Source organism: Arvicola amphibius, chromosome X (genome assembly GCF_903992535.2).
Source record: "Arvicola amphibius chromosome X, mArvAmp1.2, whole genome shotgun sequence".
NCBI classification, from domain to species: Eukaryota; Metazoa; Chordata; class Mammalia; order Rodentia; family Cricetidae; genus Arvicola; species Arvicola amphibius.
The window spans coordinates 66,741,202-66,768,843 of record NC_052065.1 but is presented as its reverse complement, the minus strand read 5'-3'; the positions used below and the strand labels follow the sequence as shown (position 1 = coordinate 66,768,843).

The window sequence follows — 27,642 nt, the reverse complement described above, 5'->3', positions numbered from 1 at the left end:
TCAGGAAATTACTAAGGGACTATGGAGAAGGACTTTTAAGGGAGTGGAAATAGAATGCACTTCTATAAAGTGTTAAAAGGGAATAATGGAAGAGGAAGGGTTAACCTGGGGTTTGGGAATAGAGGTTAGGACATAAGAGGAAGTGTGTGAAGAGATAATAACATCAAAGAGCTTTCAAAAATAAATATATGGAAACCTGATACTGTAGATATGTGCAGTGGCCAACAACTATAAAAAAGTAAGTTATACCCAGTCATTGAGTTTTTTGTTACCTGCTAGTAGGGGTATCATCCTATATGAGGTCTCTCCCCTGTTTCTCAATATCCTTACTAAAGGAGAGTCATTGGCCACTGAGGTCCAATAGCCACCAAACATTACAAACTTTTGCCGTTGTTCTTGGTTTTCCTCTAGAACCTAACAGTAAGATGATATTGCTGAAGATATCATATAGTTGAATCATAGGACATGAAGATATCAAGTTGGTACTCACCTGGAAACTTCACCTCTACTGTCTAGCTTTCATAGTGTGAGATGGTGCCATGCAAGCTATCAGGAAGCCATGTAATATTCTTACCCAACTCTGAACACTGTGAACTACATTAATGACTGGTTGGGGAAGACATACCCATTGATGTTAATATGGCTATAACCATCACCAGAGCAATCACCAACTTTCTGATTGGACTTATGGCCTGCTTCATGAGACAAAACCCATACCTGGTACTATTACCGGCCTAAGAACTTATAGCTAAACAGGTCGTAGGCCACATTGAAAAGCCTACTACTTTTAAACTGCTAAGTGGGCACAATGTTAAACTGACTTCTAATGACTTATCTTTATACCCACAGATTAATATATCTCCCAACAGTCATCAGAGGAGCTTATGATTATTCCTAGTAGATGGTGACTAACATGGAAAACCATAACTTGCCAACATGCATAGAATATCAAAGTGCAGAATTCTCAGCCCTAAAGGAAACATATACCCCCTCCACAAGCTCAGGACTAATTATAGAAAAGGAAGAGGAAAAGGTGTAAGAGTGGCTGATTACAACAAGGATACATATTTTCTCAACACAGCAGCACAGCTGCACATACAAACAGTAGTTTCAACAGCACCCACAACACGTATGTGAGTCTAAGGTAATACAATTCTAGCATGGAGAAGAGAATTGGGCATGCAATTCCAGCAGAAATTATAGAACTATAGGCAACTGTCAGCTGCTGGAAGACAGAGACACGGTTTTCTCTAAGAGTGTATCCTGGTAAGTCAATCACTCTTCAGTGAAAAACACATAATCAAGCATATTTGAGCAGCAAAAATCATCTTGAAGGTTTTTGTGAAGACACAAATCTGGGTGGGTAAATAAGAGAAATTAATTAAGGAAACATTAAGGGTGTATGAATATGATCAAAACACACTGTATGAAATTATCAAATAACTATTTGAATTTCTCCTTTTTAAATAAATTTCATACTTACACACAATACAAAGATTACTCAGAACTTTTATCCATTAATACTTTCAATACATATATAGCACTTCATTTGAGCTAACAGATAGCCATTTTTGATAATAGATATGTGTCATTTGCTATGTAGGCTATTCTATCATGTGTCATGTGTCAGTAATCTATAATATGCTGTGTACAGATGCTTGATTTTATATCTCCTTTTCCTTGCTAATATTCACTATATTAGTAAAAGTCCCAAGAAAAATTTTTCCTCATTTAGGAGAATATGCAACTAGAAAGAATGGATCCAATAACTTGAATATTGCTTCCAGATGCTCAAAATTGAATACATATTGAAATACATTATATTAAGTATAAACATATTCATATGCAGAGGACATGTGTACTATAGCAGTAGTACTGATTATTAAACACCTAGCTTCCTGGTTGAGGACATAATTTGTTCTATCATGGTATATCAGTGGAAGAGTATAACCATTTTTAATTTATCTATGATTATTTTGCTCATGATTTATTCATTTATTATTTTGTGGTTACTTTGTACATATGTATACCAAATTTGGCCATTCCAAATCCCTGTTGCCCTTTCTCATGCCACATCTCTTGCTGGAGTTCTTCTGTTTCCCAAAAAGCCACTTTCCACTTTGTTCAGTTTTTAACTTAAAAAATGTTTAAGTTTAAAACATAAAGACTACATATCTACTAAACAACGTCTATTTATTTAACTGTTGCATAATTCTGAGAGCAGCCTTTTAGAATAAGAGGAGAAAAAACTGCCCACACTTCTCATTCTGAAATCTATATGTTTCTATTATGTGTCCGACCAGAGACTTATCAACCAATGAGTAAACCCTATGTAATTTGTTTTTGCTCACTATACGTTTCCACCTTAGGAAATGTCATATTCTTTTTCAACATACAACTATTATTCTGTTTATTTTGTCTGTGCAGAGAGGCCAGAGTGTGGTATATATTTTTTGTGTGTAATGTTGAAAATGTGTATATAATTATATACACTTAATTTCAAATATAAGTAAAGGCTGCATACCCTGATTTTCTAGTTTATTTTTTAAGACTATGAAATAAACAACTCGCACAAATAGGGACAGAATAATAATGAAATGACTTAAGTGCTCCCCTCTGATTTAAGAGGTTGGAAAAAATCAACAACAAATGTAAACAGTATTGTAATGCGAAATGCTTTACAATATCAAAAATATTGACAATGGCCACAATATCTAAGTAGCAATTAAAAGTAGCTTGGAGGACTAGTAACTTTTATGCATAATGAGATACCAAAATGGATAATTTTAGTTTTGCCTAGGCTCTAATATTACCCCAAAGTACAAAGCTAAAATACCACATTTTACCAAATCATCTAGTAAATAAATTCTTTCATGTGATGCCAGGCTACATTGTTTCACTATTAAAACCTTATCACTACATGAGAATTTATTATATAGAACAGCAAACATGCAGAAGGCAGCTAATGGAGGTTCTCAGTATCTGTCTGGTTACCTCTGGTTGGGAGAACAATTTTTGAGGGGGAAGGGATGCTGGAACAAAAGTAAAGATAATGTTTAAGTACCTACTGTTTAATCCAGTGCTGATAGATGCTCTTAATCACCCCAATCAGGTCTCTTGCAGATGCCGTGATAATAGGGCTGATTAATTCAGTCATTCCTAAAAAGAAAAAAAAATACATAAAATAGTGATCAAGTGCAGCTTGGAGGACTAGTAACTTTTATGCATAAGGAGATACAAAAATGGATTACCAGAACCAAAAGGGAATGAACAGATAGTTACATCTAGCCCTTAGTGGCTGCAAGGTAGAGTGTACAGCAGTCCTTTTACCATCTGACATCCCGTTTGACCTTGCAGCCTTTGAAAAGAGTGAGAGAAGATAGGAATGGCTCTAGCAGGCTTCACAAGTCACTCCCTGGTCACAAGGTGCTCTCAGTTTTGATGAGTTATCCTAGAAAAATCCCACAGTCTCTAGTCAAACTCACAGCATGATTGGAGGGAAGCAACATTCTTTTCCTCGGTCAGCAGTCTTCTGAGAGGTTCTCCTCACTGCAGCTGCCTCACTTCCTAGTGACATACATGGAGGAGACTCAGCTGGCCACTGGTTGTGAGCATAGCTGCTGCTGAAAATCAGATTTCTTCACAAAGCTGCCTCTCATTTGCCCTGCTCATGTTTGTAGCTTGCTTCTATGTAGGGCGAATATGGACACCAATGACTACACCCCATCATCCTGCATTCCAGTTTATCTGGTTAATCCCTGCTCTGTCATGCCAATTTATCTGAAATATGCTATTATACATCCAGTCCTTATAGGCACTGTGTTTCTAAGAATCTAGTATTATGTGTTTCAAAGAATCTCCTAATAAAGAATTTATTAGACATTACGTTTTGTTGTTATTTTTTTGAGACAGGACTTCTCTGTGTAAATGCCCTGTCCTGTAGACCATACCAGCCTAGAACTCACATAGATTGGCCTGCCTTTGCCTTCCAGGTGCTGGAATTAAAGGCATGCATCACAACTGACTGGCTAGACATCATACATTCAGCTACAATAAAGGTCATGTACAAAATCATACTTAGAAAGTCAAGTGGATAAAATATAAAGAGGTGTATCTTATTTGGTAAAAGAAGTGAAACAAAAAAAAAACACAGAGGGAAACAACATTGCCTGGGCTGGAATTAGGACTACAAGACAGCCATAATATTGCACCATAGATGCTGGGGAAAGCTCTCAAAATTGGGAGGAGAGAGCATAAAAGATAGCAGGAAAGCAAACAATAAGATAGTCCCCACCTAAGCAATGACCCTCAGTTTGTCCTTTTAACATCTTACATATGCTGCAAGTTCTTTCTTTTGAATACACGAGTTAAAACTTTCTCTAGGGGAATTTCAAAGTAATCGCCCTTCCTGTTTTATTCTCCCCATGTCACCTGGCCTCATAGTCTCACTTTCTTCATCTTTGAGAGTTAATAGAATAAATGATGCCTACTTTTATGATGTGTCAGTAAGATTACATGAATCTCTCAAGTAAAATTCAGTGAGATGGGGCTTAACATCAACAGGCACTCAATGAACACTGTCAATCCTTTCTTTTGCCTCTGCCACTTATAAACACATGAGAATCTCAATAAATGCTTCAGAAAACCTAAGAAAGAATAGTAGTGACAATAAAAGTGATTATAGGTTTGTTTTGATTATTTTGTTGGGCGTGGTGTGGTGACACAAAAATGAAATTTAAAACTCCAGTGATAAAGGCAGGAGGATCAGAAGTTTGAGGCAAGCCTGGACTATACAGTGAGAAGCCAAAAATATTTTGTCTTTGGAAGAAGGTAAAAATGTGGACTAAAGAAACCCTCAAAGAAGATGAGTAATAAAAATTCATCACCAGAAGCTTCAGAATTCAAAGTTATCTGTCACAGGGTAGAGGCAAGAAAACTCAGATCTACTCCACTAAGCTTTGTTGGTTCGCCATTTTCACATAACTAATAGAAGCAGGGAAGCAAGCTTTCATTAGTTTCTAATTGCCTTTTTATCTCCTTACAACCAGTGATTTTACTTTTAAAATCCAATCTGTAATTTTAAAAGTGAATTTAAACTACTGATTAGTGCTAGAACTGAAGGCAATCTCCATGATCTTCACAGAGAATATGCAGGTGTTTTCTCAACAGAGTTACTTTAAAAACTGATGAAAATAATGATAGATTTAGGTATATTTCCATGGGAAGATAGATTACAGACAGTTCCAATGCCTTGTATCCAAGGAAAATGCTACAAATGAAAGCAGTTCATATATAGGTAGCATTTGGGATATCATGATGTTTGCATTGATACATCTGATGGTGACACTAACTCAGAAAATATTATTGTGATTTTCAATTTACTATCAAAACAGATTAATAATTTTAATGTTAGACTTCATTAATCCTTTATCAAAACTTTGCTGCTGGTGTGTAAAAATCTATTGATTAACTTTAAAATAATAACTGAAGCAGTTATCATAAAGGACTCACCCTTTACTAAACTAATAGGTTAATGACAGAGCCAGGTCTGGAACCTCTTTTAATGCAAAAACTCATTCTCTTTTTCCATATCATATTTTTCCACTATTATTTCTACATTAATCTCTGTGTAGATATTCCTCTTTCATATAGTCACATCATTTGAAGGTAGCATTTGCATTGTTAAGATATATTAGTTCTGTAAATTAGACAACCACATACATGACACTAAAACTCAGTGTCCCTCCACTTTCTTCAATATCCTGGACACTGCTATTCCTCCTGATGTGCAGAACAAACAGCTATGTATTCTTTTCATTAACTCCCTGTCCTCACCACCCCTATAGAGAAGCACAAATGTATGCACATTCTTTACATTAGTTTATCCATTTTCATTAGCATTTGGAACTGGAAATGGGACTCCTTGACTGCTTTTCTATTACTACAATCTGCTAAGTGACTGACCAAAAAAGAAGGTGTACAGTGGTAAAATGAAAAATACATTGTTTACACACTAAGTCAGCACATTAGATCTCATGCAAAACTTATAGCCTGTCCAGCAAAACATATTGCCTCACAGCAATAACCTGACAGTCACAAGAAACATGCAAAGTACATTTCTAAATTGAGTAGATCAAAACTGAAAACCTATAGAAGATTGTCACAAATTTAGGATTCACACCCACAATAAATTTTAAGGTAGTAAAGCAATCACAAGACATGTCCAAAGGCAGTGATTTCACTGATCCCTAATCCTCATGTTACTCTTTTCCATTTATTCAGCTGCAGATTTTGTAACCATTTTGCTGTGCATAAACATTTCAAGCTGCAAGCTTAACCAAGAATACTGCTTCTGTGTGCTGAAGAGAATCTGTCAAGGAAAAGGCAGGTGAGGCTCAATTTTCCTGGTGTGATTGTAATGCAATAACATGGTATTTTGGAAACTGTTCAGAGGAGCTCTGACCAGTTTTGCAAAGTGTTTGTTCATTTCAGTACAGTGATCCTCATTTGCAAAAGAGATGTGCTCTCTTTCATACTGTTTTTGCAGACTGAGAAATGAGGAAGCATAGGTTTTGTTCACTTTTATCCCCCTAGTTAGCCACAAAGGAGCATGTCTTAAAACTCTAGCAATGGTTGGTTATGATTTATAACAATGTCCAGAAATTGATTTCCCAAGGTTCTTCCTCTATTTCTTCTTAGATAAGAAATGTTAACATGTAATTAAGTATAATGTGAGCAAGAGAAAATGACTCAGACTAATTTGCACCGAGAGGAGAATATCTACAACCTTGTTCTTGTATTATGTAGTATTGTGTTAAACTCTGAGCTCAGAACTGACAAAATGGCTACAACAAAGAGCTCCTAAAGTATAGCAGTTAGAGTCCAGTTATTCCTTTGTCTAGTATATTCATAGACCATACTGTGAGCCTGAAACAGGCAACTCACATCCTTATTGCAAATGCAACAATTTACTCACAGGCACAAACATTTGCTCTATTGTCTCCTTTCATGGTTTTTGTTTCACAATGGTTCTCTTCATGGAGGATCCTGCTTTCTCTCCAACTCTTAAGGATCATAATGCAGAGAGTTTAAAGGGAGGTCATAAAACAAGTACATACAAAATTAAAATTGGTCCCTAAGCTCTATTTAGGGCTAGAGGGTTTTCTGTAGGCCTTTCCATTGTGGTAGTATTAACTTGCACATAGAACCACATATTTTGTCTAATATCTCACAGAATCTTATAACTATAAAATAGGACCTTTGCTCTTAAAACCTAGCATGTCATAGATTAGGTACAGTCAAGCAAAGCATTATGAAAGTTTCTAAGGTCCCTGATATAGTCTACTTTTCACATCATACCAGCTTCATTGAAGACAGTAATTTAAAAAATATATTAAAAATTTAAAAAGCAGTGTATTGACTCTGCTTATGGCAAAGGGTGTCATAAATCACACTTGTATGACTATATATGCATCTTATTTTCACCATTCAAATATGGTTCATTGCAATAAGAGTTTATCCTATATGACTTCTTTTGTTACTCATCTAACCCAGGAAATAGAAATACACCATGAAGTTTGATTGAAAAAAGTTTAAATAATACCTTCTGATAATCCCCATTTTTTCCTTGGTTCCATATAGATGTGTGTGTGTGTGTGTGTGTGTGTGTGTGTGTGTGTGTGTGGTATCAAGCCTTCCAGAGTTAACTTAGCCTGAATCAACTCCTTGGAAATTGTTTATACATTTGGACCCTCTCTATTATAAATATTCTTGATCCTAAAGTGAAAAGGCCAAGCAATATAGTAAATCTGGGCTATTTTCATATGTAAAGACAACAGAGTAATGGAAAGAGTTATAACTTGTTGAAGATCTTGGCTTGAAATCAAAATGCATACAATTTTCAAATGTTAATCAGACTTTAATAAGGTGATTTTTTTAAGAAAAGGCAACAGAACCAGGATTGCTATAATTTGAGCATGTTGTTTTACTTCTTTAGCATAAATTTCTTCATTTCTAAAATGAAGGAAAATAATTGGGTGTAAGAACTAGTGAAGCTTTCTCAGTGCTTTAGTGCATTGTGCTGCACAATAACGAAGGGTCATAACAGGTTTTGGTGACTGAGAATTCAAGATAATATTTAGGACCAGTAGTAGATAGACTCCAATGGCCTGTCAAACCCAGATTCTGTGTAGATGCTTAAATTTAATTATTTAACTTAAAAATGTTATTATGAGAATATGTTAGTATGGAGTTATATTTTGTATGAAAATGATCAAAGACTGGAAATAGTGTAAACCAGAATCATTATGAGCTGGGAACTCACAGACGCTTCTAAAACCCTAAGTGACTTTGGCAGTGTTCCCAATGTTCTCCCTTTGTTAATGGAAGCAGACTGAGCACCTAGAGCTAAGGGAAGAGACAACAAGCAATGACTGAGGATTCTTCATAAACACCACAAAATTAGTGCAGTTAGAATTGAGATAGATAAAGTCACACCTAATTTACTTTCTGAACACTTTTTAGATGCAATTTTAATTCCACACCAATGAAAATACTGTGTGGAATTAAAATTTTATGTTGGGAACCAACTTATGTATATGAAAATAAAATAAATTTCTTAACTAATACACTGAGGTTTTACAGAAAAACTATAACAAACTAATCACCACTTCTTAACAGCATTTCCTGAGAAATCTTGATTGAGGGAGCCATTATTGAGCTAACAAAAACCTGGCTCTAGAGAAATTTCCAGGAATCCATAAGGATGACCCCAGCTAAGACCTTAAGCAATAGAGGAGAGGGGACACTATCTTGACTTGCCCTGTAGTCAGACTGATGAATATCTTAAATATCAGCATAGAAGCTTCATCCAGCTACTGATCGAAACAGAGGCAGAGCCCTGCATTGGAGCACGGGAATGAGCTGTCAAAGTCCAGCTGAAGAGTGGGAGGAATGAGAATATGAGCAAAGAGGTCGAGACAATGATGGGTTCACCCGCTGAAACAGTTTACCTGAGGTAATGGGAGCTCACCAACTCCAGCCGGTCTGGGAGAAAAACAAGCATAAGACCAAACTAGTCCCTCTGAATGTGGTTGATAGTAGGGAGGGCTTTGGACCTTCCACAAAACAATGTGCTTTACCTTCTCTAAGGATTGGATGGGGATGGGGTGGGAGGGTGTGTGTGGAGGGAATGGGAGGAGAAAAGGGAGTGGGAACTTGGATTGGTATTTTTTAAAAATCTAATAAATTAAAAAAACTCAAAAAATATTCAAAAAACAGCATTTCCTATCTTTTGGCCAAACATGACAAATGAGCTAATGCATGCAGTTGTTAATACTAGACTTTAAATTGTCAAGGCAGCATCATACAGTACTATGTACTAGAATGGTTTAGACTTGAATTTGTGTGAAAATAGCTACAAGTTCCTATTCATGTCTACAAATAAATATCATTAAATGAAAAGATGGAAGAAAGGTTGCATCTGTATTCAGCACATTCAAGCCATCTTGCAAAATGGTGGTACCACAGCGTTTGGGAGGAGCCAGCATGCATAGCCAACATGCACATATTCAGGAATTCACATAGCCTGTGGTTTGACTGTAGCCATCTGTGACTGGCCCACATCCCAGTCAGAGAGTAACTTATAACCTAAGGTAATCAAATTTAATATCTCTTACCGATTGGACTATGTCACAGAATTTTCCAATTTAATGATTCCCCAAAGTCAGGCAGTTTTAAATTTCCTCAGTGATTTTTCTCTAGGTAAGACTATAACAGACACAGAGGTATTTTTCAATGTAAAACTTTTTACAACTGAAGTTTAGAACTTCGGTGGGTATTAAGAAAGAATTCTACATCAGCTATGATCGTGTCTAATTGTATTCTGAAAAGCAATTTAGTTCCCTCTGCAGATTCATATGTGTCTTCTTTGAGTTTATGCTGAGGGGTGTTTATACTACTTACCATGACCAAAAGGACCTTTCACCAGGTGGCCAGAGACAAGCAGAGGAGCTCAAAACCCAAAGTATGAGATGCACTCAGAATACTATTGGTTCCAGTCCTACATTACTTACCCAGACTTGCCACTTCAAAACTAGACTATCGTATTCAGACTGCTTCATCTAGGTAGATTTTTCTTTTCAGTTTTGTGACAGTTTAGAGATGATAGTATTTGAGAGAAGGCATTGCTGTATCAGATGCCTTGATGTGGGCTGCTGAGAAGAAAAGTAGTCATTTCTTCTCTTAGTAGCTCTTCCTCAAAGAAGCTGGTACTAGACAAAGTGACTGAAGATTTTATTGTACAGAATCCTATGACATGTTGAAAAACATGTGTGTCTAGATTTATCTTCATGTACCTTGGAAGAAAGAGAAATCTATGGTGCCTTCAGAATCAGAATATGCCTGGGTTAAAAAGATAAAATGGGTGAAACAAAAAACTCCAACCAAAAGTATACTTGAGAATGTAGAATTAAGGTGCTATCATCATCGATAAATGTAGAAGAAATCCAAATAAAAGATTTTACAATATTAAATAAATAAGACCCTTGATATAAGAATTAAAGGGATGCAGACAGATGCAGATTAGAATGAAGTAGAAGTTTGAAAACTTCTCTCTATCAGCATTTTCTTATCTTAATCAAATTTGGTAGTAACAATATTTAATTGTAAAATCACATCTAAGTCTATTCTTTCCACACTGTTCATTTTTTGAGCATGCTGCTTAGCCCAGCCTTTCAAAGAGACTAGACGTCTAGGAAAATATTACCTTATAAGTCACCTAGCATCACCTAACAAAAGAGAAAATGTGCTAAGTAGTAAACTATTGTCATTGTTGTTGTCTTTCAATAAGAATTATTTTGTAATGTAAAAAATATATCACTTACTTATAAGAATTATCTCACAGTGAACCAGCATCAGCTTTTAAAAACTCTTTGGATCTGATCTGTCAAATTAAACATACAATAATTTTAGGTAAGTTTGTAGTTATGATTATATTAAAACCACCCATCAGTTACTGAATTCTGATATTGTCTCCCATACATATTATACACTGAACAAACGTCTTTTGAAGAAGCAAATGTGTTGTCAGAAAATAGGAAATGAGTTGGGTGTGTAGGGAGGTGGGGAGGAACAAGAGTTGGGGAGGGGAAAGTATATGATTTTATCATGTTTTTATTGTACGAAAAATATTTATAAAAACTCATAAAAGTACAAAAAAGAAATGAATAATTTTTTTCTTTTACTTGGTGGTAGAAGTTGATATATATTTTTTGTTCAGAATAAGAAAGTAACTGGGGTTCAAGATGCAATCTGACCTTGAATTAGAAGACCATGTTTCTGCTCTGAGAATAGAGAGTGCTTCTATGTAACCCACACCTGACTGGGACAATAAATCAACTTAAATATCCTTATTGAATAATGTGAGTTTGTGAAATTCATCATCTAGCTCCCAGTTTCTAGAGTCTGTACAGACATGATTCTGGTTAATAGCTTACACTACTATTTTGGGACACTCCATTTGCATCTTAGTTCTTGGCTAATGCAAATGTAGCTGTGGTGCACATGAAAACTCTGCCAAAGAAGTACACTGCCCTCTTTCACTTGACTTACAAGACTATACTAACAAAGCTTACTTCAGTTTTTAAATCCCAAATGCTTCCTGGGTATATGATCAATGCTAATAACAATCAAGCAGCTAGCTAAATTGTCCTCTTTCACTAGAATTCACTCCCTAGTAATTACTCTAATTATCGAGCCTTCTCATACTCATGCCTTAGCCAGGCAGATACACTAAAATCTCCACTACCTCCCCAAATCTGAAATGTCTTTATCTCAAAATTTTCTGAATACTTTCTTTTCCTTCTGTATTAACAACATACTTTCCTGGACACTAGATATAACACATACAAATATGATCACATGTGCATTATTGTTTTCAAAAAGCACTTAGTATCAATTTCCTTTTTGTTAGTATTCTATATATAAACACAGTAGGAATAGTTCTTTCCTATTTTACAAGGAAATAGTGGTAAAGCCAAGAAAATCAGTCTGTTACACCACCGGCGCCCTTGCGGGAAGCCTAAAGTGCATCATGATATTGAGAGGTTCTTGAGTGATTTCAAAATGACATCTTTTAATATTTCCAATGAATAATGCATGAATCTTAATCCACGAGCCTTGTTAGGCAGCAGGAAGAAGTAAAATGAGCACTAGATGAGTTGCTGAGAGACCTAGAATTTAGCCTTTTCTCTGTTAAAGTAAAGAAGTACTTGGCCTAGTCACTTCAATCTTTTGAGCCTCAGTTTTTTCCAGTTGTAAAACATAAGCTATTCTACTTCTCAAAACCACAAAGAAGTACAACTCATCCCCACAAATGGGCAGGATAACAGTCCAATGAATTTTTTATTCTCTTTTCTAGGAGGCTGATTTTTGAGAGACCAGCCTTAAAAGGAATTTCATTTTAGTAGGCAAGGGAAATGTGACTGCCTGTACTCCATTTCTCAGGACTGGGTAGCAGTCATAGAAAGGAGTTCAATTCTATTTCTTCTTTTAGTAATCTGGGATATGAGAGGAGACATTACTACAACAGAAGAGAAAAGAAATATTCTTTTCTCCGATGCATCTCAGCTACCTAGCAGAAAAGGGCACGAAGTCTTTTCATTCCTGAAAGTCTTCTGGTGGAATTCAGTGAGCATTTTGGGACAGGTGATATCCCATTTTATGTTTCCTAGAGGTTTTCTTTCTACCCTCACGATACCCAGCACCAAATTCCACAGTCCCAGCTAAAGTGGTTATGCTAGATGCATTCACCACAATAAGATTACTGCAAACGTCTAGGCAAAAAAGGCAAGGGTATGCATTACTAAGAACAAAACAAATTTTCTGCAATAAAACAGACTTCTTGAAGGGTGGCTTTTTACAAAATATTTGGCAATGTGGCCAGCATATTGTCTGCTTAGGCTAAAGAAATTCAATTCATCTTATAAGATTAATGTATTTCTTGCGTACCTCAATTTTACAACAGCCAGAGGAAATACTCCTTGCTGAATGACCAAAGCTCTCTGAAATAGCCATTTCTTCTTCTTCAATAAAATTCTAACTTTCCTTCCTTGGAAAATTATTCCAGGATAAAAGCACATCCAAGGACATGGCTCTTGACAGCAAAGCAAGAGGACACTTTCTGGCAATCTAATCCCCAATCATGTTCCACATCCCTCTTCATTCCTGCCCTTACCTCACATAGAAGCCCATCTTTTTCTTTCTTTTAATCTCTAAACATAGCTCCTATCAGTTACTTGCCAGTAATAGCTTTGTGTTTGTTTGAAGATAAAAGGCATATTTCTTAATATTTCCAAACAAGCAAGAAGAACACAAAAGTCAAAACAATTCCCCTTACATTTTGCAGAAAGTAAGTCAATTACAGTGATCAGAAATGTGAATTAAACTTCACAGCATACCTTCCTTTTTTATTGTACCGACTGTTTGCTCTGATAAACATAGCTTATCTAAGAGAATCAGAAAAACTGTGCCTGTTTGTCTTATTTTCCCCCTTTCACATTACAAGCATGCTTTATCTTCCAGGCTGCTTGTTTCCTAGGAGAATCTCTCTATAGTTTCTATGAACTACAATTTACTTTTATAATACAAATATGTAATTCAGACAGGGAGGAAAATGAATTTATGCTGGTTAAAGTCTTGAGACATTATAGTTCTCGTTTTCTAAAACATTTTGAAAGGGGTAATGAGTCAACTATTTTAGTCATTCAACAGTTTAAGAAATATCATCCCCAAAGTATTATAGCAAAGTGTAGATAAAAATCACCCAGTAATCTTTCTTAATGCAAGCTGGGCTAAATTACAAATATTCACCTTCCTATTTTGTCTGGTATCAGTTCACAGAAATGCACTATTATAAAAAGAAACATTCCATTTAAAACTTACATTTTGCTAAGTTCAAGGTAATATTCCTCCTCCTACCTGAAGCAGACAACCATTTGATTATTTTTGCTTGTACAAACTCCAAGGAAATGACCTTTATGGATGGTTCAAGTTCATTATATTTCTAACTATTTAGATCTGACAGATTAGTTAAAACCTGATGCCAACAGTCCAATTCTATATACCAATGGTGAAAGGCACATAGGAGAGATAATTATGCATCAATAATTTTAAGCCTACCGTTTCAGTTTCTGTCTTTTTCTTCAGAAGTCTCCAAAGAATTCATGTGACAGCCACTCCGACAGGGATGCTACTGATCTGTGCATCGATACAGCTCCTTTTTCTGAAAACAACCAATCTAATTCTCATTCACTCCCCCAAAAAGTAATGAAGGAGAGAGGGAGAGAGGAAAGAGAGATAGAGAGAGAGACAGAGACACACATATACACACACACACACACACACACAGAGAGAGAGAGAGAGAGAGAGAGAGAGAGAGAGAGAGAGAGAGAGAGAGAGAGAGAAGATAAGAGAAGAGAAAAGAGTGCCAAAAGAAAAATGATGAAGGCAAAAGGAAAAGGGGCAGATAAAAATTTTCGAATTACCAAGCCACTACCATGTTGGAAACTATGGTAGTGAGATGTCAAAGTGAAATATGAAAGCTGTTCTCATCACACTGAACATTTCCGTTTTCCAGTGCGTGAGCAGCTCTCTCTCTCTCTCTCTCTCTCTCTCTCTCCCTCTCGCTCTCTCTCTCTCTCTCTCTCTCCCTCTCTCTCACCCTCTCTCTCTCTCCCTCTCTCTCTCTCTCTCTCTCTCTCCTCTCTTTCTCTCTCTCTCTCTCTCTCTCTCTCTCTCTCTCTCTCTCTCTCCTCTTTCTTTCTCCCTTTCTCTCACTCTCTCATTAATGATGCAAGGCCACACAACAGGCTGTACATAGCGCTTGCAAAGCTTCACCTTTAGCAGAAAAACCGATCCTTTCTATTTATAGGGCCATAGTGCATTGTCTTCCAGTTTTGTGGTTGCACTGAGCTTTGAGTCTGTGATAACACAGAAACTGTTTATTGTGTCATTTGCAGAAGCTTGGTGCCCTCTGGCCCCTTCTGTAGATATTAGACTATTGCAGTCTTCAGTTTGATCCACAGTTCTACATTTGTGTTTCAGTATCTAAATGGACATTTCTCTAAATATACAGTAGATTCCTATAGTAAAGGTCACTGAGGGAATGGTCCCTGCTTATGGTATTCCTGAATTGACAAACCTGTGACATATTGACACCGAAGTGAATCCTCCACTCCTTATAGGTATTTAGAACTACAATCCCCCATACTCTTCTTGTCCACCCACTCTTTGTTTTCCTCAGTATCCCTGTGGTCAGGAAGTGTAGGTAGGCCTCCATTTCCTCCTTATGGTTAGAGAACTTTAGGTCAAATGGGGCTGATTTTCTGTAAAATATGCTGATAGCCCCAGGCTATTTAGGATGATGTCTCAAGGAACCACTGAACTCAGGTATCACTGAGCCCTGAGTGATACTATATGAAGCAGCAAATATTTTCTCCACCAGACACGGGAAGATGAACAGGAGGAAACACGAAACCCTCAAATAATAACTCCTATTCAGAACCTAGGAACTTTTCACATAAGCCGTGGAAGAAATGAATGTTAGTGCAAGTCCAACCTCAGGCTAGGACATAACCCGAAAAGTGTACTATAGGGATGCTTGAAGGCCCTCCGCGTAAAAACACTCTTTTACTCTGCTTAAGGGACTAGAAGTAAACTTCTAGAAGTAAATATTTCTGAAATCTTGTTTGCAAAATTCTAAGCTCAAAAAATTAGTCTTAGTTGAAAAAGCTTGGTGTACGATGTTGATCAAAACCAGAAAGAAATTTGTAGTAGGAAGTGGATATAAGGGAAGCTTAAGACAGACCAATAGGAAAACTGATTTGTCCAAGACTAGTTATCATGCTGATGGTCTCTAGTGCCAAAAATTATAAGGATAATTAAAGTATGCATTGAACAAGTTATGGGTACAGTAGACTGAAATATATTAGCCCTGCTTTGTCTTTTTTTTTATTTTGTACTCTGAGACCTGGGGTAACATAAGAATGATGCTTTTCTTGTTTATTTCATCTTGGTTTTCCACAGTCATTTAGTGTGGCAACCTCAACCCTTACATAGGCTTACTTCTGTTTTAGATCTTCTGAATACCTACTATGTGTAAAACAGTAGATCAAAAAGAGCTGGGGAACAAAGAATGGGAGGTAGATGATGGTAAAGGAAAGGGTGCCAACTCCTGAAGCTTTCTGAAATCTAGTAAAACAGATACGATTATTTTGCATTTTTTTCATATAAAAGAGCATAAATGTCAAAAGTAATTCTGAGAATGTCATATCTAATTCTGTAAAATTTTGGAGGAATTCAGGCATTCAGAAGGGCTACTTTTATTTATTTTTTTAAATGTCCCCAGATAATAACTTTTTTTTTAAAGGATGGGATTTCTGTATGGAAGCTGGGCCAGTCTTTGAATAGGAGTAGGGTTTGGGTGGGGTTTTTAAGAACGACAGGGTATAGTGGTGCACACCTCTATTCTCAGGTCTTGGCAGGTCAGGGCAGGAGGATTACCACAAGTTTGGGTGAAAACTGGGCCTGTACTAGAGATAAACTGTTTCTCAAAAGAAAAGGGGGGGCAAGTTTTGTCAAAATTCTTAATTCATGCTGCTTTGGAGTGGAGTCTCTCAATATAATTTCTGCCAAATAAGTTTTGAACACAGGGATATCTGTTTCCTTATGCGGAGCATGACTTTTGAGTTTTCAGCCTGTTGGTCAGAATACATACAAGCTAATCTTGAAACAAAATACCCACTGGTGAAATTTCCTGGCTTAGATTATATTTATCTTTTCTACTAACTCAAGGAATTTTAGTCTGATTAAAAGCAAAAGAATGCCCCTACAGAAATCTCTTAAATTTCATTTCAAATTAGTCAAATAATAGCATATAAAAACTAAGTGATGGCTTTGTCTAAAATTCATTTTAAAGATGAAGAAAGAAAAAAAAAGGACATGGTTCTAGTGTCTGGGTAAACTATTGATAAATCTGAGCCCAGAACTTGAGTTTCTTTAATACTGTAATGTCCTCACTACAATAAAGCCTATCTGGCCAAAGCCACACCATCCACCAAATTGGTGATTTACCTATATTTGCATTGTCTGTATTCAGTCTTTTATCAGAGTTACAGAGAAAAAGTCAAACAACATATGTACTTGAATATTGGTTTATATGTCTCTATTGTTATATATAAAAGGCACATTGATTCACCTAGTTCTCCTTTAAAAAAATGAGTCTAGCCCATGCAAACGCACATGGTTCACTCTTTCATTCTTTTTCTATACTGTAATTCTGAAATAGAAAATATGTTAAGGTAGAAATAAAATAAATTTGAGCTTTTATTATCAGTTGGAAGATACAATATTTCTTTTTAATGACTGTTTCATTATCTCCTAACCTCTGCCCCATGATTCTAAAATTATTGTTTCAGCTTCGCTTCTTTGTCATGATATCTATAAATATTATATGACATAGTACAGAGTACGCTTAACTTAGTTTGTGAAATGTCTTTATACTACCAGGCCTATAATTTAAATACCAGGAATTCCCCCACTCCCCAAATTTTTATGATTTTAATTTGTTAAAACTGTAATTTAATTATGACTAGTGTGTGTTTAGCACTTTCAAATCTTCAGAGGACATTCTGCTTTCTTATACCAGAGCAAAGAACTAACACATCCTCATCATCAGTTGCACATCAGGGTGCTATAATTAGCTCAAGAAAAACACTTAAAATATCTAAATCATTTTGTGTGAGAAAAAAATCACTATTAGATAGCTAAACAATTATATTCATTCCTTGTTTAAGAAAAATACATTTTTTTTACCTGGACAAAAAGGTATTTATTTAATGGCCTAAGTGTCAGGCACCATAATGTGTTATCATAATCTTATTTTATACATTAAAATAGCCTATGTCTTAGGTAGTATTTTGTTTCTACAGTATAGTTTTTAAACGTGCTCATAAATGATAAAACTACCACTCTGAGAGGACTGAACATTAATTTCGAGTTTTGATCTTAAGGTGATTTAAAGCCAGAGACTATCATTGCAAATCATGCAGCTATAGGATGATCTATTTGGAAAGTATAGCTGATATTTGATTCTATTAAGTACTATAAAGAAGCAGACAATAAAAACTTAGAAATTCTGATTCAGGAGATTCAAAGACCTCAGAGAGAAATCTCCAGAGACTGGAGTTTATAATGTTATGGTGGTATTGGTGGATTATAGGTAGTTTTCCACATTTATGGGACCTCCTACACAGCCCTAAAGATGCCACAAAGTAACTCTAATATCAGTTTCAAGAAATTACAGAGCAAACCAACTCTTTAACTCCTTCCTTGAAATATATTTCAATTTTGATGAATGTATGTTTTAGTTTTTCTTGGCCGCATGTCTCCAAAATGATTATTAAAAGTGGAAGGAAAGCAAATCTCAACTCCTAGAGTTTTTCTAAATCCAGAAAGTGCAGTGGTATATGTAGAGAGCTGTTTCTGTCCAAGACAAATGGGCCAGTGGGCAAATCCAAAATTGCCACATCCAGCAGGACTCCAGGGACAGACCTGACTGGGTCAGCGGAGGAATGAAGAAAAGATACACAGAAAAGCTAGGACAGGCTGGTCTGAGTTCTTGGATGGAAATGCCGCAGACCCTGTAAACTCAGGGTGGTTCTTAGACACAATTGAGCAAGGAGGTAGGGTCATTGCAGACAGCTGAGCAAAGAGGCAGGGCTTATGGTACACCTCTGGAAAAAGAGGGGAGTTTAACTAATCTGCATAAAAATAGACTCTGTAGTCTTCAGGCCATAAACATCTAAGGGCAGAAAGCTACAGTTTCCCATTTTCTGTACACACTATCCGTGTTCTCATTTGGACCAGGCTTTGCCATTTCCCTGAGCCTAACCTGGAGATGTTTTTTGCCATTTTGCATGCATCTAAGGCATTAGGGTCCTTGATATAGTTCTGCCCACATCAAACAATACACATTAAGTCAGGACTTCACTCGATCTTCACACAAAATGCTAATTTATTCCAGTTTATTGTCATTGACAAAACCAGTGAAATAATGTTTGATTGATTAATTGAATTTTCATTCTTACTTCATAAAATAAAGGGGAAGACAAATGGCCTGAAAAAGTGTCTAAACCAAGAACCAATGACACCATCATGTGTTATGGAATGCCTGGGGTCTAAGAAAACCTAATTAATTATTGTTGTCAAAATATCTTGAAGTGCTTACACTAAAATAATCACTATTTTCATGCAAATGAGCATTACATTTCCCAATCATAAATAGTTCTCAAGGAAATGTGGAAAAGGGAGTGTTTGGATCTTTTTTTGTTGTTGTTTTTTTCGAGACAGGGTTTCTCTGCAGCTTTAGAGCCTGTCCTGGAGCTAGCTCTTGTAGACCAGGCTGGTCTCGAACTCACAGAGATCCGCCTGCCTCTGCCTCCCGAGTGCTGGGATTAAAGGCGTGCGCCACCACCGCCCTGCCGAGTGTTTGGATCTTATCCTCAAGCCAAAATTGTTGCCAACACAAGTTAATGAGAATTCTCACTGTATTAGACTTTTGCTGATAGACAATTCAGCTAAAAGCCCACAAAAGTCATTTTGTAGAGCCCATGTTCATGTACACATGGAAAACCCCACGTTAAGAAATACCTTTATCTATAGACAGAATGTCGCTTACATCACATAACTTAATACTCAACACAAATTTCAGGTACACCTCCCCCAGGTTGAGTCGATTCACATACCTGCTGCTAGGATGGAAAACCATCATTTCAGGTCTGGTTTTTCTCTTGGACCTTTCTTCATCTGTGTCCTTTTTGAACAAGAAATTCTGAAGGAAAATGCAGAACTTGAGATTCCTGCCTCAGTGTACATTTATCAGCTAACTCTTCACCAACAGGTTCATGACAGTTGTCAAGAAACAAAGGCTGGAGAAAAGTGGGAAGGAATGTAAAGAGGTATTTGCCACGAAATTTTGCCCTGGGCAAGATGGGCTGGAGTGTTGACAGTGGAAGGCACTCCCTTGCTCTGAGCTTTCACTAGTGGACTGTGACTGACTGAACTTTCAAAGGCTCCTGAACTCATGATATTTTTAAAAAAATTTTTCTTACACACTCATATATCCTTTTTTTTCTCTTTGGAAAAGTTTTATAATTTCCATCAGAATCACAAAAGGATTCAGAACAACAGAAAATGTAAACCAGCTACTGGATTCATAAGCCCTGTCACCTTGGGCGGCCTGCTAACAGGAAGGGAGATCTGACAGGAAGGGCCCAGCAGCGAAGGTTTTCAGATAGTGATCCACTAAATGATTACAAATGGCACATCTGCATGACTTCCTCATTTTACAGGTGACAAAAGTGGCAGGCAGTTACAGCCCTTGTCTAATAGAGCATAGTTAATCAGAGTGAGAGCAGAGGAAATTATTTTGAGAAATGATTTATTTTCTCCCTTGTTTTCCTTGGTGTTTCCTTTACTGTCAGTGGTGAAGTGCAAACTCAAGGCATTGCTGATATTTTTAAATCTAGGTTAATGCAGGGGTGGGGCGGTGATAAAAGTGGGAAGAAAACCCCGATCACCAGGGCAGTAGCCTTCATAATTGATTCATTTTGATACAATGGTTCTTTCTCTTAAACTCTTTTTTTTTTCATGTTGTCTCTCTTTTTTTTTCTTTTTTTCTTTTTTTTTCTTTTCTTTTTTTTCCTCATGGTTTATTTTTTTTATATTTAAAAATTTCCATCTCCTTCCCTCCTCCTCCCCCCTCCCTCCCCTCCTCCTCCCCCTTCCCTCCCCTCCTTCTCCCCCTTCCCTCCCCTCCCCTTCACCCATACCTCCCCTCCCTCCCTCTCAAGGCCAAGGAGCCATCAGGGTTCCCCACTCTATGCTAAGACCAAGGTCCTCCCAACTCCCCCCAGGTCCAAGAAGGTGATCGACCAAGCTGAGAAGGCTCCCACAGAGCGCGTCCATGAAGAACAATCAGAGCCCAGAGCCATTGTCCTTTGCTTCTCAGTCAGCCCCTGCTGTTGGCCACATTCAGAGAGACGGGTTTGGTCGCATGATCCATCAGTCCCATTCCAACTGGAGTTGGTGATCTCCCATTAGTTCTGTTCCACCATTTCCATGAGTGAACGCACCCCTCTCGTTCCTGACTTTCTCCCTCATGTTCTTGCTCCTTCTGCTCCTCATCGGGACCTTGGGAGCTCAGTCCAGTGCTCCAATGTGGGGCTCAGTCACCTTCCCCATCTGTCGCCAGCTGGAGGTTCCCTCACGGTCCTGACTTTCTTTCTCATGTTCTCTCTCCTTCTGCTCCTCATCAGGACCTTGGGAGCTCAGTCCGGTGCTCCAATGTGGGGCTCTGTCATTTTCTTCATCTATCGCCAGGTGGAGGTTCTTCTTATTATCTTCTCAAGGATCCCAAATTTATAGGCTCAATGTCCTTTAATTATGGCTAGAAACCGAATATGAGTGAGTACATCCCATGTTCATCTTTATGGGTCTGGGTTACCTCACTCAGAATAGTGTTTTCTATTTCCATCCATTTGCCTGCAAAATTCAAGATGTCATTGTTTTTTACCGCTGAGTAGTATTCTAGCATGTATATATTCCACAGTTTCTTCATCCATTCTTCCACTGAAGGGCATCTAGGCTGTCTCCAGGATCTGGCTATTACAAATAATGCTGCTATGAACATAGATGAGCATATGCTTTTGTTGTATGATTGGGCATCTCTTGGGTAGATTCCCAATAGTGGAATTGCTGGGTCCTGGGGTAGGTTGATCCCGAATTTCCTGAGAAACCGCCACACTGCTTTCCAAAGTGGTTGCACAAGTTTGCATTCCCACCAGCAATGGATGAGTGTGCCCCTTACCCCACAACCTCTCCAGCAAAGGTTATTATTGGTGTTTTGGATTTTAGCCAATCTGACAGGTGTAAGATGATATCTCAAAGTTGTTTTGATTTGCATTTCCCTGATAGCTAGGGAGGTTGAGCATGACCTTAAGTGTCTTGATGGAGGATTCCGATTGGCTAATAAAGAAACTGCCTGGCCCATTTGATTGGCCAGCCCTTAGGTGGGTGGAGTAGACAGAACAGGAAGAAGGAAGTGAGGTAGATGGCTCAGTCAGATGCTACACCTCTCCTAAGTTAGACAGACCGCCGTGCCTCTCCTCAGAGAGAAGCCAGATGCAATGAAGCTCCAGCCCAAGATGGACGTATGCTAGAATCTACCTGGTAAGGCACCACTTTGTGGTGCTACACAGATTATTAGATATGGGTTAGTCAAGATGTGAATAAGAGGCTGAAAATAATGGGCCAGGCAGTATTTAAAAGAATACAGTTTCCGTGTAATTATTTCGGGTAAAGCTAGCCGGTGGCCGGGAGCTGGGGCGGCCCGCAGCTCATCACTACAGAATGGCGCCCAACGTGGGGCTCGAACCCACGACCCTGAGATTAAGAGGACTGCTGAACTTGCCTAAATATGAGATGATCTTTTGGGGTTCCTGATTCAAGAAAGAGTCTGCGAGACATTCTGAAGGACACAGCAGATAGTGAATGAACTGCCTTCGAAATTTCCTGCTGCATAGAAATGTCTGATGGATATTTATGGGCCTGTAGGCCGAAGATGGATGCCCCAACAGTACAAAAGAACTTTGGGTGACTGTCCAGGCAGCGAGATGTCTCTGTCATTTCTAGAGTTTGGAAGTTGCTTATTTCTTGTTTACTTAGGTAATATTATATCCTTCTGGAGTCTTTGATGGAGTTGAAGAATAGATAGATAGTTATAGTTTTCCTTAGTTTTGATAAAAGATAAAGTAGATATAAATATTATAACTAATTCTTACTTGATAACTGTTTTGTTATATGTAATTTTACTATGTTAAAGTTAAAGCCTTTTTTTTTAAACAGAAAAAGGGGAAATGATGGAGGATTCCGATTGGCTAATAAAGAAACTGCCTGGCCCATTTGATTGGCCAGCCCTTAGGTGGGTGGAGTAGACAGAACAGGAAGAAGGAAGTGAGGTAGATGGCTCAGTCAGATGCTACACCTCTCCTAAGTTAGACAGACCGCCGTGCCTCTCCTCAGAGAGAAGCCAGATGCAATGAAGCTCCAGCCCAAGATGGACGTATGCTAGAATCTACCTGGTAAGGCACCACTTTGTGGTGCTACACAGATTATTAGATATGGGTTAGTCAAGATGTGAATAAGAGGCTGAAAATAATGGGCCAGGCAGTATTTAAAAGAATACAGTTTCCGTGTAATTATTTCGGGTAAAGCTAGCCGGTGGCCGGGAGCTGGGGCGGCACGCAGCTCATCACTACAGTGTCTTTTGGCCATTCGAGCTTCTTCTGTTGAGAATTCTCTGTTCAGTTCAGCGCCCCATTTTTTAATTGGGTTAATTGGCATTTTACCGTCTAGTCTCTTGAGTTCCTTATATATTTTAGAGATCAGACCTTTGTCAGTTGCAGGGTTGGTGAAGATATTTTCCCAGTCAGTAGGCTGCCTTTGTGTCTTAGTGACAATGTCCTTTGCTTTACAGAAGCTGCTCAACTTCAGGAGGTCCCATTTATTCAATGTTGCCCTTAAAGTCTGTGCAGCTGGGGTTATGCATAGGAAACGGTTCCCTGTGCCCATTTGTTGTAGAGTACTTCCCACTTTCTCCTCTATCAAGCTCAATGTGTTCAAATTAATATTGAGGTCTTTAATCCATTTGGACTTGAGTTTTGTGCATGGTGATAGATATGGATCTACTTTCATTCTTCTACAGGTTGACATCCAGTTATGCCAGCACCATTTGTTGAAGATGCCCTCTTTCTTCCATTGTGTACTTTTGGCTCCTTTATCAAAAATCAGGTGTTCATAGGTTTGTGGTTTAAGATCCGGGTCTTCTATACGATTCCATTGGTCAACTTCTCTGTTCTAATGCCAATACCAAGCCGTTTTCAATACTGTAGCTTTGTAATAGAGTTTGAAGTCAGGGATGGTAATGCCTCCAGAAGAACCTTTATTGTATAAGATTTTTTTGGCTATCCTGGGTTTCTTGTTTTTCCATATAAAGTTGATTATTGTCCTCTCAATCTCTGTGAAGAATTTTAATGGGACCTTGATTGGGATTGCATTGAATCTATAGATTGCTTTTGGTAGAATTGCCATTTTTACTATGTTGATCCTCCCTATCCTTCCATTTTCTGGTATCCTCTTCAATTTCTTTCTTCAAAGACTTAAAGTTCCTGTCAAATAAATCCTTCACTTCCTTGGTTAGCGATACTCCCAGATATCTTATGCTATTTGTGGCTATTGTGAAAGGTGATACTTCTCTGATTTCCCTCTCTGCTTCCTTATCCTTTGTGTATAGGAGGGCGACTGATTTTTTGGAGTTGATCTTGTATCCTGCCACGTTATTGAAGGAGTTTATCAGCTGTAGGAGTTCTTTGGTGGAGTTTTTGGGGTCGCTTATGTATACTATCATATCATCTGCAAATAATGAAAGTTTAATTTCTTCCTTTCCAAATTGAATCCCCTTGATTCCCTTATGTTGTCTTATTGCTATTGCTAGAACTTCAAGCACTATATTGAAGAGATAAGGAGAGAGTGGACAGCCTTGTCGTGTTCCTGACTTTAGTGGGATAGCCTTGAGTTTCTCTCCATTTAATTTGATGTTAGCTGTCGGCTTGCTGTAAATAGCTTTTATTATATTTAGGAATGACCCTTGTATCCCTAATCTCTCCAAGACCTTTATCATAAAAGGGTGCTGAATTTTGTCAAATGCTTTTTCAGCATCTAATGAGATGACCATATGGTTTTTTTCCTTCAGTTTGTTTATATGATGGATTACATTGATAGATTTTCGTATGTTGAACCAGCCCTGCATCTCTGGGATGAAGCCTACTTGATCGTAATGGATAATTTTTCTAATGTGTTCTTGGATTCGGTTTGCCAGTATTTTATTGAGAATTTTTGCGTCAATGTTCATGAGTGAGATTGGCCTGTAATTCTCTTTCTTGGTTGAGTCTTTGTGTGGTTTAGGTATCAGGGTAACTGTAGCTTCATAGAAGGAATTTGGCAGTGACTCTTGTGTTTCTATATTATGAAATACCTTAAGGAGTATAGGTATTAGGTCTTCTTGGAAGTTCTGGTAGAATTCCGCATTGAAACCATCTGGTCCTGGGCTCTTTTTGGTAGGGAGGTTTCTGATAACAGTTTCTAATTCTTCGCGACTAACAGGACGATTTAGAGCATTTACCTGGTCCTGGTTTAACTTTGGTATATGGTATTTATCTAAAAAACTGTCCATTTCTTTTACATTTTCCAATTTTGTGGCATACAGGCTTTTGTAGTAAGATCTAATGATTTTCTGAATTTCCTCTGTGTCTGTGGTTATGTCCCCCTTTTCATTTCTGATCTTGTTAATTTGCGTGTTCTCCCTCTGCCGTTTGATTAGTTTGGCTAAGGGTTTGTCAATCTTGTTGATTTTCTCCAAGAACCACCTTCTTGTTTCATTGATTCTTTGGATTGTTTTCTGTGTTTCTATTTTGTTGATTTCTGCCCTCAATTTGATTATTTCCAGTCTTCTACTTCTCCTAGGTGAGTCTGCTTCTTTTTTTTCCAGAGCTTTCAGGTGTGCTGTTAAGTCACCAATGAGCGCTTTCTCCGTTTTCTTTAAGTGGGCACCTAGTGCTATGAACTTTCCTCTTAGCACTGCTTTCATTGTGTCCCATAGGTTTGAGTATGTTGTGTCTTTGTTTTCATTAAATTCAAGAAAGACTTTAATTTCTTTCTTTATTTCTTCCTTGACCCAGGTGTGGGTCAGTAGTTGACTGTTCAGTTTCCATGAGTTTGTGGGTTTTCTGGGGGTAGCATTGTTGTTGAATTCTAATTTTAATCCATGGTGATCCGATAAGACACAGGTGGTTACTAATATTTTTTTGTAACTGTGGAAGTTTGCTTTGTTACCAAGTATATGGTCAATTTTCGAAAAGGTTCCATGAGCCGCAGAGAAGAAGGTATATTCTTTCCTATTTGGGTGGAATGTTCTATAGATGTCTGTTAAGTCCATTTGGTTCATTACCTCCATTAAGTCTTTCAATTCTCTGTTAGGTTTCTGTCTGATTGACCTGTCCATTGGTGAGAGAGGAGTGTTGAAGTCTCCAACTATTAGTGTGTGTGGTTTGATGGCTGCCTTGAGTTCTAGAAGTGTTTCTTTTACATAAGTGGGAGCTTTTATATTAGGGGCATAGATATTCAGGATTGAGACTTCATTCTGATGGATTTTTCCTGTTATGAGTATAAAGTGTCCCTTTCCATCTCTTCTGATTGATTTTAGTTTGAAGTCAACTTTGTTGGAAATTAGTATGGCCACACCCGCTTGTTTCTTAGGGCCATTTGCTTGATAAACCTTTTCCCAACCCTTTACTCTGAGTAGGTGTCTGTCTTTGTGGTTGAGGTGTGTTTCTTGTAAACAGCAAAATGTTGGATTCTGTTTTCGTATCCAGTCTCTTAGCCTGTGCCTTTTTATAGGTGAATTGAGTCCATTGATATTAAGTGATATTAATGACCAGTGGTTGTTAACTTCAGTCATTTTTAGTAGTAGAGTTTGTGTGTTTCCCTTCTTCTAGTTGTGCTGGTGAAGGGTGGCTAGATGCCTGAGTTATTGTCGGCGTTGTTGGACTCCTTGGTTTGTGATTTTCCTTCTATTACTTTCTGCAAGGCTGGATTTGTGGCTGCGTATTGTTTAAATCTGTTTTTGTCCTGGAATATCTTGTTTTCTCCATCAATGGTGAATGCAAGCTTTGCTGGGTATAATAGTCTAGGCTTGCATCCATGTTCCCTAAGTGTCTGTAGTACATCTATCCAAGCTCTTCTGGCTTTCATGGTTTCCATTGAGAAATCTGGTGTAATTCTGATAGGTTTCCCTTTATATGTTACTTGACCTTTTTCCTTTGCAGCTCTTAATATCTGTTCTTTATTCTGTATGTTTTGTGTTTTGATTATTAAATGGCGTGGGGATGCTTTCTTTTGATCCAGTCTATTTGGTGTTCTGTAGGCTTCTTGTACCTTCATAGGAACATCCTTCTTTAGGTTGGGGAAGTTTTCTTCTATAATTTTGTTGAATATGTTTTCTGGGCCTTTGAGTTGTAATTCTTCTCCTTCTTCTACCCCAATTATTCTTAGGTTTGGTCTTTTCATGGTGTCCCAGATTTCCTGAATGTTTTGTGTTAAGAATTTGTTAGATTTGTTTAGTTCTTTAATCTGTGAGTTTATTTCCTCTATAGTATCTTCAGAGTCCGAGATTCTTTCTTCCATCTCTTGTATTCGGTTGGAAATACGTGTCTCTGAAGTTTCTGTTCGTTTACTCAGAGTTTCCATTTCCAGTCGTCCCTCAGATTGTGTTTTCTTCAATACCTCCATTTCATTTATCAGGTCTTGTACTGTTTCCCTTACCTGTTTGATTGCTTTTTCTTGTTTTTCTTGTTTTTCTTGGGTATCTTTGAGAGATTTATTTATTTCGTCTACCTTTTTGTTTGTCATCTCCATTTCTTTATGGCAATTTTTTACCTCCTGTTTAAAGTCCTCTATTATTTTCATAAA

At 37.6% G+C, this 27,642-nt stretch overlaps 1 protein-coding gene across 3 annotated transcripts in view; it reads right to left on the bottom strand.

The window, feature by feature from the left end:
- The window catches only part of Gpr174 (G protein-coupled receptor 174), a 33,647-nt gene extending 19,302 nt beyond the window's left edge, over window positions 1-14,345 (bottom strand). Inside the window, exons 1-3 of one of the 3 annotated variants that reach the window (XM_038316793.1) lie at window positions 14,179-14,345; window positions 10,884-10,942; window positions 3,065-3,159 (exon numbers count right to left, since the gene is read on the bottom strand). The gene's annotated coding sequence lies outside the window, so the exon portion shown is untranslated. The remainder of the gene's footprint in view (window positions 1-3,064; window positions 3,160-10,883; window positions 10,943-14,178) is intronic. The other 2 variants (XM_038316795.1, XM_038316794.1) reach the window with 2 other exon arrangements.
- Between the last annotated feature and the right edge of the window lie 13,297 nt (window positions 14,346-27,642).